The sequence below is a fragment of the Oncorhynchus clarkii genome, chromosome 6 (assembly GCF_045791955.1).
Source record: "Oncorhynchus clarkii lewisi isolate Uvic-CL-2024 chromosome 6, UVic_Ocla_1.0, whole genome shotgun sequence".
Classification (NCBI taxonomy): domain Eukaryota; kingdom Metazoa; phylum Chordata; class Actinopteri; order Salmoniformes; family Salmonidae; genus Oncorhynchus; species Oncorhynchus clarkii.
Genome location: NC_092152.1, coordinates 30,102,894 through 30,117,216, shown reverse-complemented (window position 1 = coordinate 30,117,216; position 14,323 = coordinate 30,102,894). Strand labels below are relative to the sequence as shown.

Sequence of the window (14,323 nt, the reverse complement as noted above, 5' to 3'; positions counted from 1 at the left end):
TCCCTCTGCAGCTTCCAACTGGAGAGGGTGTGGTCAGACACATCCTGGAGCAGGGCTGGTAGTCTCTTAGATGAGAGAGGTGTGTAGCGCCTCACAGCGCCATCTTCCTCAGGTGCATGACGGCTTTGTGTGGCAGTGTAGGCGGAGGTGGGTGGTGACAGTCGTCTCTTGGCATGACGCACACTCTTCTTCGGAGCACCTCAACTATAGCAGGTCAGAAGGGCTAGCTGGAGCAGTCTGAGCAGTTGGCTTCTGAGCCCTTACCTGCTAGTTACTTAAGCGGACTCTACATTGGCCTGACCCCACTAGTGGGGGTCCGGTAATAACCAGGCAGATGTGTCCACATCCAGACTTTTATTCTGTTAGTCACCACCACACAGTCGCACACACACATTTACATCAGAAGTGATCTTGTGGTTATTGCGAATGCATGCACACATTTATCTCTGTCAGAGTGACCAACGGGTTCTTGGTCACCTCCCAGACCAAGGCCCTTCTCCCCCGATTGCTCAGTTTAGCCTGGCGGCCAGCTGTAGGGAGAGTCTTGGTGGTTCCAAACTTCTTCCATTTAAGAATGATTGTGTTCTTGTGGACCTTGATCAAGGATGATCAATGGAAACAGGATGCACCGGAGCACAATAGTGAAACTCATAGCAAAGAGTCTGAATACTTACGTATTTTTTTTTTTCTTTTAAATTGTATTATACATTTGCTAACATTTCTAAAACCCTGTTTTCAATTTGTCATTATGGGTTACTGTGTGTAGACTGATGAGGAAACAAATGTATTCAGTACATTTCAGAATAAGGCAATAAGGTAACAAAATGTGGAAAAAGGGCAGGGGTCTGAATACTTTCCGAATGCACTGTATATGTAATGACCGGATTAAATTGAGAATAGTCTCATGGGTGATAATATTATTAAGTGCTTGTCAATTGTGAATGAGAGACTGATGAAGTCAGAGCAGCCTTAGGCTATATGTTTTTTATACATTAATGTTTGTCTCACAACTAATGCCCATGATTTTGGAATGAGATGTTCGACGAGCAGGTTGTCCAAATATTTTTGGTCATGTAGTGTATGTATGTATAACTTTATGAGCTGGATTGACTGTCTTTGCAATTAATTTATTTTCTTTTGAGCTTGTTAGCATATTTAGCTAGCAGCTTCCAAGGAAATTCACTACTACTAGTGCTAATTTTGTTAGCATTCTGGTAATAGATGTCCAATGTGCTTTGAGTTTGTGTACTAACCTGGTAATACCGTAAATCCCGGGATGAGAGAAGGACGCTATGACGATATGATACTGCCCAACACTAAATTGAACTTTCCATGGTTCCAGAGATGAAAGATGGCGCCGACGGAGACGGGCGACATCTTATGAGTTCCAACCCAATTTTGCTATATAGTGACTTTTATCTTGTTTATCTTTACTTTTTTTGTACAGAATGTCAATACTTTTATCACGTATGACCGCCAAGCACTTCTGGATAACAGATCGACAGTTACTAACCTTGATTTCAACTTCAACTCAGCTGTTCATACCAGATCCTGTTCCTTGGATCCATGGGCTACCAAAACACGGCATACGTAAACGCTGGACATGACGTTGAGTCCTAGTGAAAATGAGGTGAAGAGAAAACCGAATGGTGCTCCCCTCTGTTCTATTAGCAAATGTCCAGAGACTTCAAAAGCTGCAATATTATATGTCTTACTGAAACATGGCTGGATGATGATGCAATGCACGTAGTACTCTGTGGATTATCCATGCAGTGGCAGGATAGGATGGCGGCTTCTGGGAAAATCGAAAGGAGGCGGTGTGTTTTTTTCATACAGTGGGGCAAAAAAGTATTTAGTCAGCCACCAATTGTGCAAGTTCTCCCACTTAAAAAGATGAGAGGCCTGTAATAGGTACACTTGTCTGTCATAGTTGAAGTGTACCTATGATGAAAATTACAGGCCTCTCTCATCTTTGTAAGTGGGAGAACTTGCACAATTGGTGGCTGACTAAATACTTTTTTTGCCCCACTGTAAATAACAACTGGTGTGCTGCTTCGAATGTGAAGAAAATCTCAAGCTCTTGCTCACCCGATAGAATACCTTATGGTAAACTGCAGATCTTTTTTCTACCAACAGAGTTCTAATCTGTAATTATCATGGCTGTCTACATTCCTCCACAGGCCAACACCACTCTGGCACTCAACAAACTATATTGGGCCGTAAACAAACAAAAAAAACGCTCACCCAGAGGCAGCATTTCTGGTGGGTTGAGACATTAATGTGTGAAGATTTAAAACCGTCCTACCGCACTTGTACCAACACGTCTCCTGCGCCACTAACCTCTAGACCACTTTTATTCAATCCACAGAAACGCACTCCCTCATCCTCCCTTTGGCAAATCTGACCATGACTCCATTCTCCTGCTTCCCGTTTACAAACAAAAGCTCAAACAGGAAGTACCAGTGACGCGCTCAATACGGAAGTGTCCGGACGAAGCAGATGCGAGGCTACTGTTTTGCTAGTACAGACTGGGATGTGTGTTCCGGGATTCATCCGATAACAGTGAGGAGTTTAATACAAGTCACAGGCTTTGTCAATAAGTGCATAGACTATGTCATCCCCACAGTGACTAGAAGAAGGCATCCCAACCAAAAACCATGGATTACAGGCAACATATGCGTGTTGGGCTAAAGGCTACTGTTTACAATGAACGGGACACGGACATGGACACATACAAGAAATCCTGCTATAACCGCAGACAAAACATCCAACATGCATTAGGACAACATAGGAGGAAGGTAAAATCCTATTACACTGGCCAAGACACTGGTCGTATGTGGTAGGGCTTGAAGACAATAACTAATTACAAAAGGGAAACCCAGCCATGAGCTGCCCAGTGACACAGAACTCCCAAACGAGCTAAATGCCTTCTATGCTCTCATCGAGGAATATAACACTATGTCTTGCATGAAAGCCCCTGCTTTTCCAGATGACTGTGTGATCTCTCTCTCCTTGGCCGATGTGAGCAAAACGTTTAAACAGGTTAACAATCACAAGGCTACCGGGCACGTTCTCAAAGAAGATATTTTCAATCTCTCCTTGTCCCAGTCTGTAATGCCAACATGTTTCAAGCTGACTACCATTGTCTCTTTCCCCAAAAGCTCGAAGATAACCTGTCTAAATACCTATCGCCCTGTAGCACTCACATCTGTAATAATGAAGCACTTTGAAAAGTTGGTCATGACACACATCAACACCATCATCCCAAACCCACTCAAATTTGCATACTTCCCCAACAGATGACGTAATCTCAATTGCACATCACACTGCCCTCTCCCACCTGGACAAGAGGGGAAATAACTACAGATCAGCGTTCAACACCATAGTCCCCTCCAAGCTAAGGACCCTGGGACTGAACCAATTCCTCTGCTACTAGATCCTGGACATCCTGAAGGGTCAAGCCTCAGGTGGTGAATGTAGGCAACAATAACTTCCCCACGCTGACCCTCAAAACAGGGGGCCCTCAGGAGTGTGTCCCCTCCTGTACTCTCTGTTCACCCACGACTTCAACACCATCACAGGGGTGATCGGCCTGATAACTGATGGTGATGAGTCAGCCTACAGGAAGGAGGTCAGAGACCTAGCAGTGTGTTGCCAGGACAACAACCTCTCCCTCAATGTCAGTAAGACCAAGGAGCAGATCTTGGACTATAAGAGAAAGAGGGGAGAACACGCCCCTATCCATATCGACTGGAGGCTGTTGCAGAACAGGTTGAGAGCGTTAAGTTCCTTGGTGTCCACATCACTAAGGACTTAACATGGTCCACACACACACCTGCACAGTAGTGAAGATGTTGAAAAGTCACAAGGCTAAAAAGATTTGTCATGGGACCTCAGATCCTCAAAGTTCTACAGCTGCACCATCAATAACATCTTGACTGGCTGCACCACTGCTTGGTATGGCAATTGCACAGCCCTTGACCGCAAAGCGCTAGAAAGGGTGGTGCGTACAGCCCAGTACATCACTGGGGACTAGCTCCCTGCCATCCAGGACCTCTATATCAGGCAGTGTCAGAAGAAGGCCTGAAAAATTACCATTGACTGTTCACTCTGCTACTGCCTGGCAAATGGTACCGGAGCATCGGCTCTCAGACCAACAGGCTTCGAGACAGCTTCTACCCCAAAGCTTTAAGACTGCTAATTAGCCAAACTTCTAAATAGTCAATTAAATGGTACCCGAACTACCTGCACTGACCCGGCGCACAATTACTAAACTTTATAATACACGCACGCACACATTCAAACACTACAATACGCACGCACACACACACACACAACCAGACAAACATACACACACACTTTTACACTCCTCCTTTGCTGCTGCTACTCTGTTCTTTAAATTTATTCTTAACATCATCATCATCATCATCATCTAACCGGTTGCCTAGTCACTTTACCCTGTATCACGTACATATCTACCTCAAGTACCTCGTTCCTCTGCATATTAATCTGGTACTGGTACTCCCTGTATAGAGCTCCATTCTTGTGTATTTTATTCCTCGTGTTGGTTACTATTTAATTTTTAAACTCTGCATCGTCAGGAAAGGTTGGTAAGCAAGCATTTCACTGTAAAGTCTACACCAGTTGTATTCGGTGCATGTGATAAATACCTCACATAAACCTCACATAACATGAAGCTTAGCACCAGCAGGACAGGATCAGTAAACACACAAACATCAGTGCATCCTGACTGATGGGTAACAGCACACACACACAATCTTCCCGTTTAACACCCTCTACTACACCCCACTTATTTTTTCCAGGTAGTGCTCTGTAGCTATTCTGTGGTATTCAACTCCCACGGAGGAATATGCCTACTAGGGAAGGGCTATTCACTTAATAGCAGCAAAAGCTACGAGTAAAACAATCTAAACACTAACATTGACCTCTCTCTTCACATAATTTGCATCATAGTGAACACATTTACTGTACATATAAACACATCTCACAAACAGGCAGTAGGAGCAGTGCGGAACAGCTGGTGCTGGCTGTCGTCACGGCGACATAAGGCATCAAAGCGGAATCCTGGGAGGGAGGTGCTGAGTCACAGGAGGCATTTTACCGGTCTCTGTTAATAATGAAATATAACCCCGTTTCTGAGAGTGCGGCTACGAGGGGGAGTGGCTGGGGAGGGTTGTAATGGAAGAGTTGGGAGGGTTCCCTCATGATGCACCAATAATAAAACCCATTTAAATACAAGTGAAAAATGTTGGACCCTGGTCAGCCTAAAATACCACATATCACTTTCACACAGTCGCCTTGACGTTGCAGGAACAACGTTAGCCATGACAACCACTCCAAACACAGCTCAGTGTATAGTAAGAACCTCATAAATGGCTCTGCAGGCTTATCTCCCAATCCAGTTAAAATGTCAAAGGCTTAGGACAATAGTCTTGTCTGTGTGGCTAGTGGTAAGAATTGCCAGCATTTCTACCCGCCTCCCATGACCAGATAGGAGGAAAACAGATGTGGACATACCATGACTAGAAAAAAACAAGTAGGAAAATTTATGAATATTGTTTAACAACCATGGCAGCCCAGGGGCCGGGCTCTTGACATCCCCACTGGGCAGCCTCTTATGGTCCAGACAGTGTGCCATGGAGCAATCAGTCATCGCCTCCCCCTGACCTGTGCCCCTCCACAAGCTGAGCAGGAGGGATGCACAGCACAACCTGCCCTGGTCCTGTCCTCTACTCATCATTCCGCTACGAGGAGAGAGTTAAAAATACTCTACACCCACCGAGCATCTCTTCCATCATGTACCTCCTCCTCCAGCTGACCCTGGTTTAATCACAGAGAAAGAAACAGAGCTGGATTTTGATCCTCCAATAACTTCTTGATACTCCTATAACTTGGTGTACATGTTAAGCTACTGAAAGCTTCCATGATACGCAGCTCAATTATCCACGTCCGTGATCGCTCACTGCACATCAAATCCTGTTGCTAAACCAGCTGTAGTACCCCAATGCAAAACTCACCTTATTCTAATTAGTTAGATGAAGTACGGCTGTAAACGTCAGGGGATGAAGAAGTAGAGGAGTGCAGGACTAAATTGTTTTACAATGGAGGAAGGGGATAACCACTGACGATTAGACCATTGTGATTAGTTATTGTGGACCACAGTTCCCAGCATCCAGGCCGTCATTGGTGTAGTGTATAGTAAACAGATGTTAGAGTTAATTGATTACAGTGAGCTCCTGCACGCCAATACTGTACTAGTAGCCTACAGTAAGAGGGCATCATTTGGTTTAGGCTATGTTCTGCAAGCTATTGTCCTACCTTGTTAAGGCCAGAAACTACAGGGTCTCCTTCTAAACTCGACCTGTCACTCAAATCAACACCATAACGCCACCTGAAACACTGGATGAGGTGAGGTGACCTCAATCACACTTGAATTGATCAGTTAAGTGCCGAGGTAGAATGAAAACTCCCATTGGTGACATTCTGTCCGGGTAGCTTGCTCGAAGAGCTGGAATGTTCTGCGTAACAGAGAACAGCCTTACGTAACTCAAAGACGGAAGGGAAAAACATCCCTGCAACCTCCATTTTTGTCCCCCAGTTCATCCCTGCAAGTCCAATCAGACCAGGTCTCGTCCTGCTAATGGTTTCCCTGTACCCATGCCAAAGTTGTATTTTAGCCTGTAATTTAACATCCCTACTCTTCCTCATTCCTCTCCACAGGTAAGAGTTCCAAACATCTTCAAGTCATTTAGCAGTACATCATAGAAAAACAACCGGCTCAGCTGTGTTAGACACCTCATAATGTGCTCACAATGGAGTTAAGCAAAACTCTTCAGGTTTGGGAGAGACCATTTCCATAGAATTACATATTAATTAATGAATGTCTCTTACTCCATAATTTAGACTTAAAAAACTAACTTACTACCAAAAGGTGTGTGAATTACCATAGTTCTCATGTATTCATTGTTGCCTTGAGTTGAGGTCCTCTGCTGCCTATAGCCTAATTCATGTTGTGAATGATATTGCTGCTGTGTCCTGGCAATCAAATCTACTAATATACAGACAATGTAGGAGGAGAGACAAATGTGCCTATTATGTGTGATTTTTGGCCAATGGTTTTTGAAGAGGCGGGAAGTATTGCTCTTCTCCTCTACATTGAGCCCCTAAACCCAGTCTATCCTCTCAGTCACTGCTTAAACTGGAGGTTACCATGGAGACATAGAAGGCTCTGTCATGATTGGCTGTTGGGATGCAGTCAGAGAGAGGAGACCAGACTCTGCCAGAGCTCTCTACCCTCTTACCAAAGCTTGTGACAAATAACATGTTCTCTTTGATTTACCCCTCACTATATGCGTTTCCACATTCTTCCTAATAGTTCATCAGTTCCATTTTTTCCATGTTCTCCCACTTGTTTCCTTCCTCTCCCTCTTGTTACTATGTTGTGTAAATGTATACAGTGATTCTCACATTCCTCTATACCATGGGTGTCAAACTCTGGCCCGTGGGCCAAATTTGGCCCGCGGGGTAATTATATTTGGCCCGCGAGACAATACCAAATTACTACTAGAGCTGGCCCGCCGGTATTATACAGCGCATTCACCACTAATACTACGAATCCCATAATGCTCTGCTGTTTTCGCGCGCCAATCAGGACAGGACCCAGAAACGCTCTCTCCTCTGTGACAGTAGTCATAGCAACATAGACGCTACAACTGTCAGCGAGCTAACCCTTCCCAAAAATGGCGAAAAGAAAGGCAGAAAACAGGAGCTTTCTGGACAAGTGGGAGGCAGAATATCTGTTTACATATGTAAAAGACAAACCTGTTTGTCTTGTTTGTGAAGTCAACGTGGCTGTAAGTAAGGAGTACAACATTAGACGACACTATGAAACGAAACACCATGACAAATACAAGGACCTGGACATGACTCAAAGGAGCCATAAAGTAGAGGAGATGAAAAGAAGTTTGGTTTCACAACAGAATATGTTTAAAAAAGCCACATCACAAAGCGAGGCTGCTGTAAAGGCTAGTTATATAGTGGCAGCAGAGATCGCAAAATCAGCCCGGCCCTTTAATGAGGGAGAGTTCATGAAAAAGTGCATGATGAAGGTTTGTGACCTCGTATGCCCAGAGAAAAAACAAGCATTTTCAAACGTGAGCCTGAGCAGGAACACAGTAGCTGATCGCACATGTGATCTTGCCACCAATCTGTATGACCAGCTGATGGAAAAGGGAAAAGATTTTGTTGCGTTCTCCCTCGCTGTGGATGAGAGCTGCGACGCATCTGATACTGCTCAGCTGTCAGTCTTCATCCGTGGAGTGGACTCAAATCTGTGTGTTACGGAGGAGCTATTAGGATTCAAATCAATGCATGGCACAACCACAGGAAAGGAAATCTTTGAGGAGGTTTCCAAATGTGTAACTGAAATAAAGCTGCCGTGGGATAAACTCGTTGGATTAACGACAGATGGTGCGCCATCGATGTGCGGTAAAAAGAGTGGACTGGTGGGCATGGTTCGGGAGAAGATGCGGGAAGAGAACTGTGCAGGTGAGCTAACTGTTTACCACTGCATCATACATCAGGAAGCACTGTGTGCCAAAGCCCTAAAGATGGAACATGTTATGACCACAGTAACACAGGTAGTTAACTTTATAGGAGCCAAAGGTCTAAATCACCGCCAGTTTAAATATTTTCTGGAGGAGTGTGGTTCGGAATACGCAGACGTGCCGTATCACACAGAGGTGAGATGGCTAAGCAGAGGAAAAGTACTGAACAGATGTTTCGAGCTGCGTGAGGAAATATGTCAATTCCTGGAAACCAAAGGGAAGGATACAGCAGAGCTCCGGGAGCAAAAGTTCCTGTGTGAGCTGGCCTTTCTCTGTGACATCTCGAGCCATCTCGATGCGCTGAACCTGCAGCTTCAGGGGCGGGGGCGCATCATCACAGACATGTACGCTGCAGTGAGGGCCTTCAAAACTAAACTGTGCCTGTGGGAGAATCAGATGCTGCAAGGAAACCCTTGCCATTTTCCCTGCTGCCAATCCATAAAAGCGCAGATCTCTACCGCCGTGTTCCCATGCGCACAGTTTGCTGAAAAACTCAGTGTTCTCGCCGCTGAGTTTAGCCGGCGATTTGCCGACTTCGATGCCCAGAAATGCAAGTTTGAACTGCTTAGTAATCCCTTCGCAGTTGATGTGGAAAATGCACCAACCAACATCCAAATGGAGCTGATTGAACTCCAGTGCAACGACACGCTGAAGTCAAAGTATGATGCTGTGGGCGCCGCACAGTTTCCACGGTTCATCCCTGACACAATGCCTCAGCTCCGCACCCAAGCTGCTCAGATGCTCTCCATGTTCGGCAGCACTTATCTATGCGAGCAACTTTTCTCCTCGATGAAGATGACCAAAACAACTCACAGGAGACGTCTGACTGATGAACATCTTCGCTCGATACTGAGGATTTCTTCAGCTCAGAGCTTGAGCCCAGACATTGATGAACTAGCATCCAAGAAGAGATGCCAGGTATCTGGCTTGGCCACATCAGATTAGACCAGTGTGCAATAATTAACGTTTTCTTTATGCACTTTTTCTTGCTACAAGGCATGGGCTTGAATGGTTGATTGATTTATTATCATTTTATTTGTAAAATTATTAGCCAGTGGAAAAAGTTTATTTTGGTATTTAAATCAGAAGGCTGCAAATAGAAAAGAGGCATACAATTTTTATTTAAATTTTATTTATTTAATAAATGAATGCCATTGATGTGTTTTTTCATTTGAAATTCGATTTTGCATGTCTCCACTATTAAATTATATATTGTATGGTAATAAGCGATGCTTGTTCCATATTCAATGTTAAAGCAAAACTTGTTTGGGTCCATATTAAAAGGTTAATTTGTTCAATGTCGGCCCGTGACTTTGTTCAGGTTTTACATTTTGGCCCACTGGGTATTTGAGTTTGACACCCCTGCTCTATACTATGAAGCCAGTGTCTTGGTCTCACAGTGTAGTCCACATGTAAATCCACACAATGCAATTTCCCTCTGTGTGTTATAACATGGCAATAACTTCACAGACATAACGATATGTGTAGGCCTATTTGTTGTACAAAATGAAGAATAGAACATATTAACCACTAGTCCAGGGGTTCTCAAAGTTCGGAGTTTATGTAACATATTCAACCAATTTCGGCCAAGGGATCTGTGGAATAAGTTTAGAGGGTGTAATACAATAGAATGTAATATTATGAATCTTGAAATTCTTCTTATGCAGCGTTCATGAGCTAGTCAGAACTATGAGAATTTCCTTCATGGCAAAATGTGTAGAATTGCAGGACATCGGCTTTAAAGCTGCAACAACAAAACATCTCTCTGCCCCATGACGAAATGTGTAGAATTGCAGGACATCGGCTTTAAAGCTGCAACAACAAAACATCTCTCTGCCCCATGACGAAATGTGTAGAACTGCAAGAAATTAGCTTGAAAACTGCTAAAATGTTCTCTCCGATGCCAAAAGATGAGCCTTTAAAATGTTTCTTCCCAAGGCCTGGGACTTGGTTTGTCCAGCAGTGCACTGCCAAAATAATAGTATTACTCCTTATATGCTATTTTTATCTCACTCAGATGTTTTCTGATTATCAGAGGGTCCCTGATGAATTTTCGATCACAAAAGGGGTCCCTGGCCCCAAAAAGTTTGAGAACCCCTGCACTAGATGTACCATGTACCGTGTCTCTCTCGTTGTGGAGAGATAGGCACTGTATGAGTCAGACGACTATGATGATCCCTAACGTGATTGATTTTATGGTGATTATGTAACTTGTTGGCAAGCATGTCCTGCCATCTCTGTCTGAAAATAGAAGTTATAATTGAATGTAGGCAAGTACTTACTTCAAGCAATATTTCAAGCAAATAGATCTCATCCACTGGTACACGTAAGCACATACGTAGTAAGCACATAGGTTATCCTTGACCACTTCACATTTCAGTCATTTAGCAGATGCTCTTATCCAGAGAAACTTACAGAAGCAATTAGGGTTAAGTGCCTTGCTCAAGGGCACAGGCAGATTTTTCACCTAGTCGATTCGGGGATTCGAACCAGCAACATTTTGGTTACTGGCCCAATGTTCTTAACCGCTAGGCTACCTGCCACCCCACATGCTAAGCATACGCACAAACAGAGAAAGAAAAAAGCCTGTGATGGTGATGTAGACTCAAGGGGTAAAGTGAAGTGTTAGTTTGGCTGTCCTCCTGCAATGGGGACAGAGGGAGAGAACAAGAAAAAATACCTTTGTCTCAGATTATTCACTTTGAAATGTATGCCAAACAAAAACAATTGACTTCAAAGTTCAATAAACCATAAAACTCTATGCACAAGGACTACTTTGAAAAATGTAGACAGAACATTTGACAATAATGTATTGGAAGAAATGTGCAGATGCAAAGTTTAACAGGATGACAGTTCTTTATGCCACGTTTTCCAAAAACTCTTAAATATCTGCTCCGAATTAAGATTCAAAGACATCTGCAGAAAGAATGGGATGTCAGCTATGACATGACATCTTGATTTTGAAAAATGTTATTTTGGTTATTGAACTACAGTACGTGAAGTGGATTTACAATCAGATAACGGAATTACATCATAGGTTCCTGATCTGTACTATACAGAAATGCCTAATTATGGATATGAATGTCATTCTCTTCATGGTGATGTATCCTGAATAGGTACAAAGGTAGAAATATGCAATATCATTTATTTTGCATATTTGGGTATTCTACACAGTGGCTATTATTGTAATGAGCTCCGGACCAGACTAAATCTGAAACAATCATAGACATTGGTTTCGCAAGTTTGGACATCACAGTAAAGTTCAGTACAGTAGATAGGTTTTTTACAGTAGCGTACAATACACTGTACTATAGTGTGCTCTACTTTCTGTACAGTACTGTAATCTACTTTTCTGTACAGTACTGTACTCTACTTTTCTGTACTGTACTGTACTCTACTTTTCTGTACTGTACTCTACTTTTCTGTACAGCACTGTAATCTACTTTTCTGTGTTGTACTGTAATCTACTTTTCTGTACTGTACTGTAATCTACTTTTCTGTACTGTACTTTTCTGTACTGTACTCTACTTTTCTGTACAGTACTGTAATCTACTTTTCTGTACTGTACTGTAATCCACTTTTTCTGTACTGTACTCTACTTTTCTGTACAGTACTGTAATCTACTTTTCTGTGTTGTACTGTAATCTACTTTTCTGTACTGTACTGTAATCTACTTTTCTGTACTGTACTATAATCTACTTTTCTGTACTGTACTCTTCTACTGTGCTGTCCAAACATGTGAAACATAGAAGTCTATGACTGGTTCAGATTTGGTCCGGCCTGGCCTCCCGAGTGGCGCAGTGGTCTAAGGCACTGCATCACAGTCCTAGCTGTGCCACTAGAGATTCTTTGTTCGAGTCAAGACTCTGTCGGAGCCAGCTGTGACCGGGAGACCCATAGGTCAGCGCACAATTGGCCCAGCGTCGTCCGGGTTAGGAGAGGGCTTGGCCGGCAGGGATGTCCTCGCCGTGGCGGGCCGGGCTCCTGCGGCAGGCCGGGCGCAATGCATGCTGACACAGTCGCCAGGTGTACGGTGTTTCCTCCAACACATTGGTGCGGCTGGCTTCCGGGTTAAGCAAGAAGCATTTTGGCTTGGTTGGGTTGTGTTTCGGAAGACGCACAGCTCTCGACCTCCGCCTCTCCCGAGTCTGTACGGGAGTTGCAGCGATGAGACAAGACTGTAACTACCAATTGGATATCATGAAATTGGGGAGAACAAAAAAAGAGAGAGGAAAGGTGTCAGTAAGAGCCGGGAAAGGTGACATTAAATTGAGAGAGAGCGAGAGCGAGAGAGACCCAACTGTTACCGATTTGGTAACAGAATTACGAGTTTTAAATTCATAAACAAACTTGATATCAATAAAAACACTTAACTAAATTGGTAGGTCTAACTTTACTTGTTACTTCTGTGAACTTTCATTATCCTCCCTCCTGAGGGAGAGAAATTAGAAAATATCTTAAAGATGTGGGTTTTTGGTAATGGAATTACAAGACACAAGGCAATGTTTCTTACATTTATAGAAGGCAAAAAATCTCACCAAAACTAAATAGAAAAGTATTGATATTAGTTGCAGGGGTCTTCAACATGATTTGCATTGACCCCCTTTTTTACACTGCGGCTACTCGCTGTTTATTATCTATGCATAATGACTAATCCTAAACTCAGCAAAAATAGAAATGTCCTCTCACTGTCAACTGCGTTTATTTTCAGCAAACTTAACATGTGTAAATATTTGTAGGAACATAAGATTCAACAACTGAGACATAAACTGAACAAGTTTCACAGACAAGTGACTTATAGAAATTGAATAATGTGTCCCTGAACAAAAAGGGGGGGGGGGAGGGGAGTCAAAATCAAAAGTAAGTCAGTTTCTGGTGTGGCCACCAGCTGCATTTAGTACTGCAGTGCATCTCCTCCTCATGGACTGCACCAGATTTGCCAGTTCTTTCTGTGAGATGTTACCCCACTCTTCCACCAAGGCACCTACAGGTTCCCGGACATTTCTGGGGGGGAATGGCCCTAGCCCTCACACTCCGATCCAACAGGTCCCAGACGTGCTCAATAGGATTAAGATCCTGGCTCTTCGTTGGCCATGGCAGAACACTGACATTCCTGTCTTGCATTAAATCACGCACAGAACGAGCAGTATGGCTGGTGGCATTGTCATGCTGGAGGGTCATGTCAGGATGAGCCTGCAGGAAGGGTACCACATGAGGGAGGATGTCTTCCCTGTAACGCACAGCGTTGATGTTGCCTGCAATGACAACAAGCTCAGTCCGATGATGCTGTGACACACCGCCCCAGACCATGACGGACCCTCTACCTACAAATTGATCCCTCTCCAGAGTACAGGCCTGGGTGTAACACTCATTCCTTCAACGATAAACGTGAATCAAACCATCACCCCTGGTGAGACAAAACCGTGACATCAGTGAAAAGCACTTTTTGCCAGTCCTGTCTGGTCCAGCGACGGTGTTTTTGTGCCCATAGGCGACGTCGTTGCCGGTGATGTCTGGTGAGGACCTGCCTTACAACAGGCCTACAAGCACTCAGTCCAGCCTCTCTCAGCCTATTGCGGACAGTCTGAGAACTGATGGAGGGATTGTGCGTTCCTGGTGTAACTCGGGCAGTTGTTGTTGCCATCCTGTACCTGTCCCGCAGGTATGATGTTTGGCTGTACCGATCCTGTGCAGGT

At 43.9% G+C, this 14,323-nt stretch overlaps 1 protein-coding gene across 4 annotated transcripts in view; it reads right to left on the bottom strand.

The window, feature by feature from the left end:
- LOC139410950 (membrane-associated phosphatidylinositol transfer protein 2-like) overlaps positions 1-14,323 on the bottom strand; it is a 90,610-nt gene that overhangs the window by 49,115 nt on the left and 27,172 nt on the right. The gene's annotated exons all lie outside the window — the stretch shown is intronic.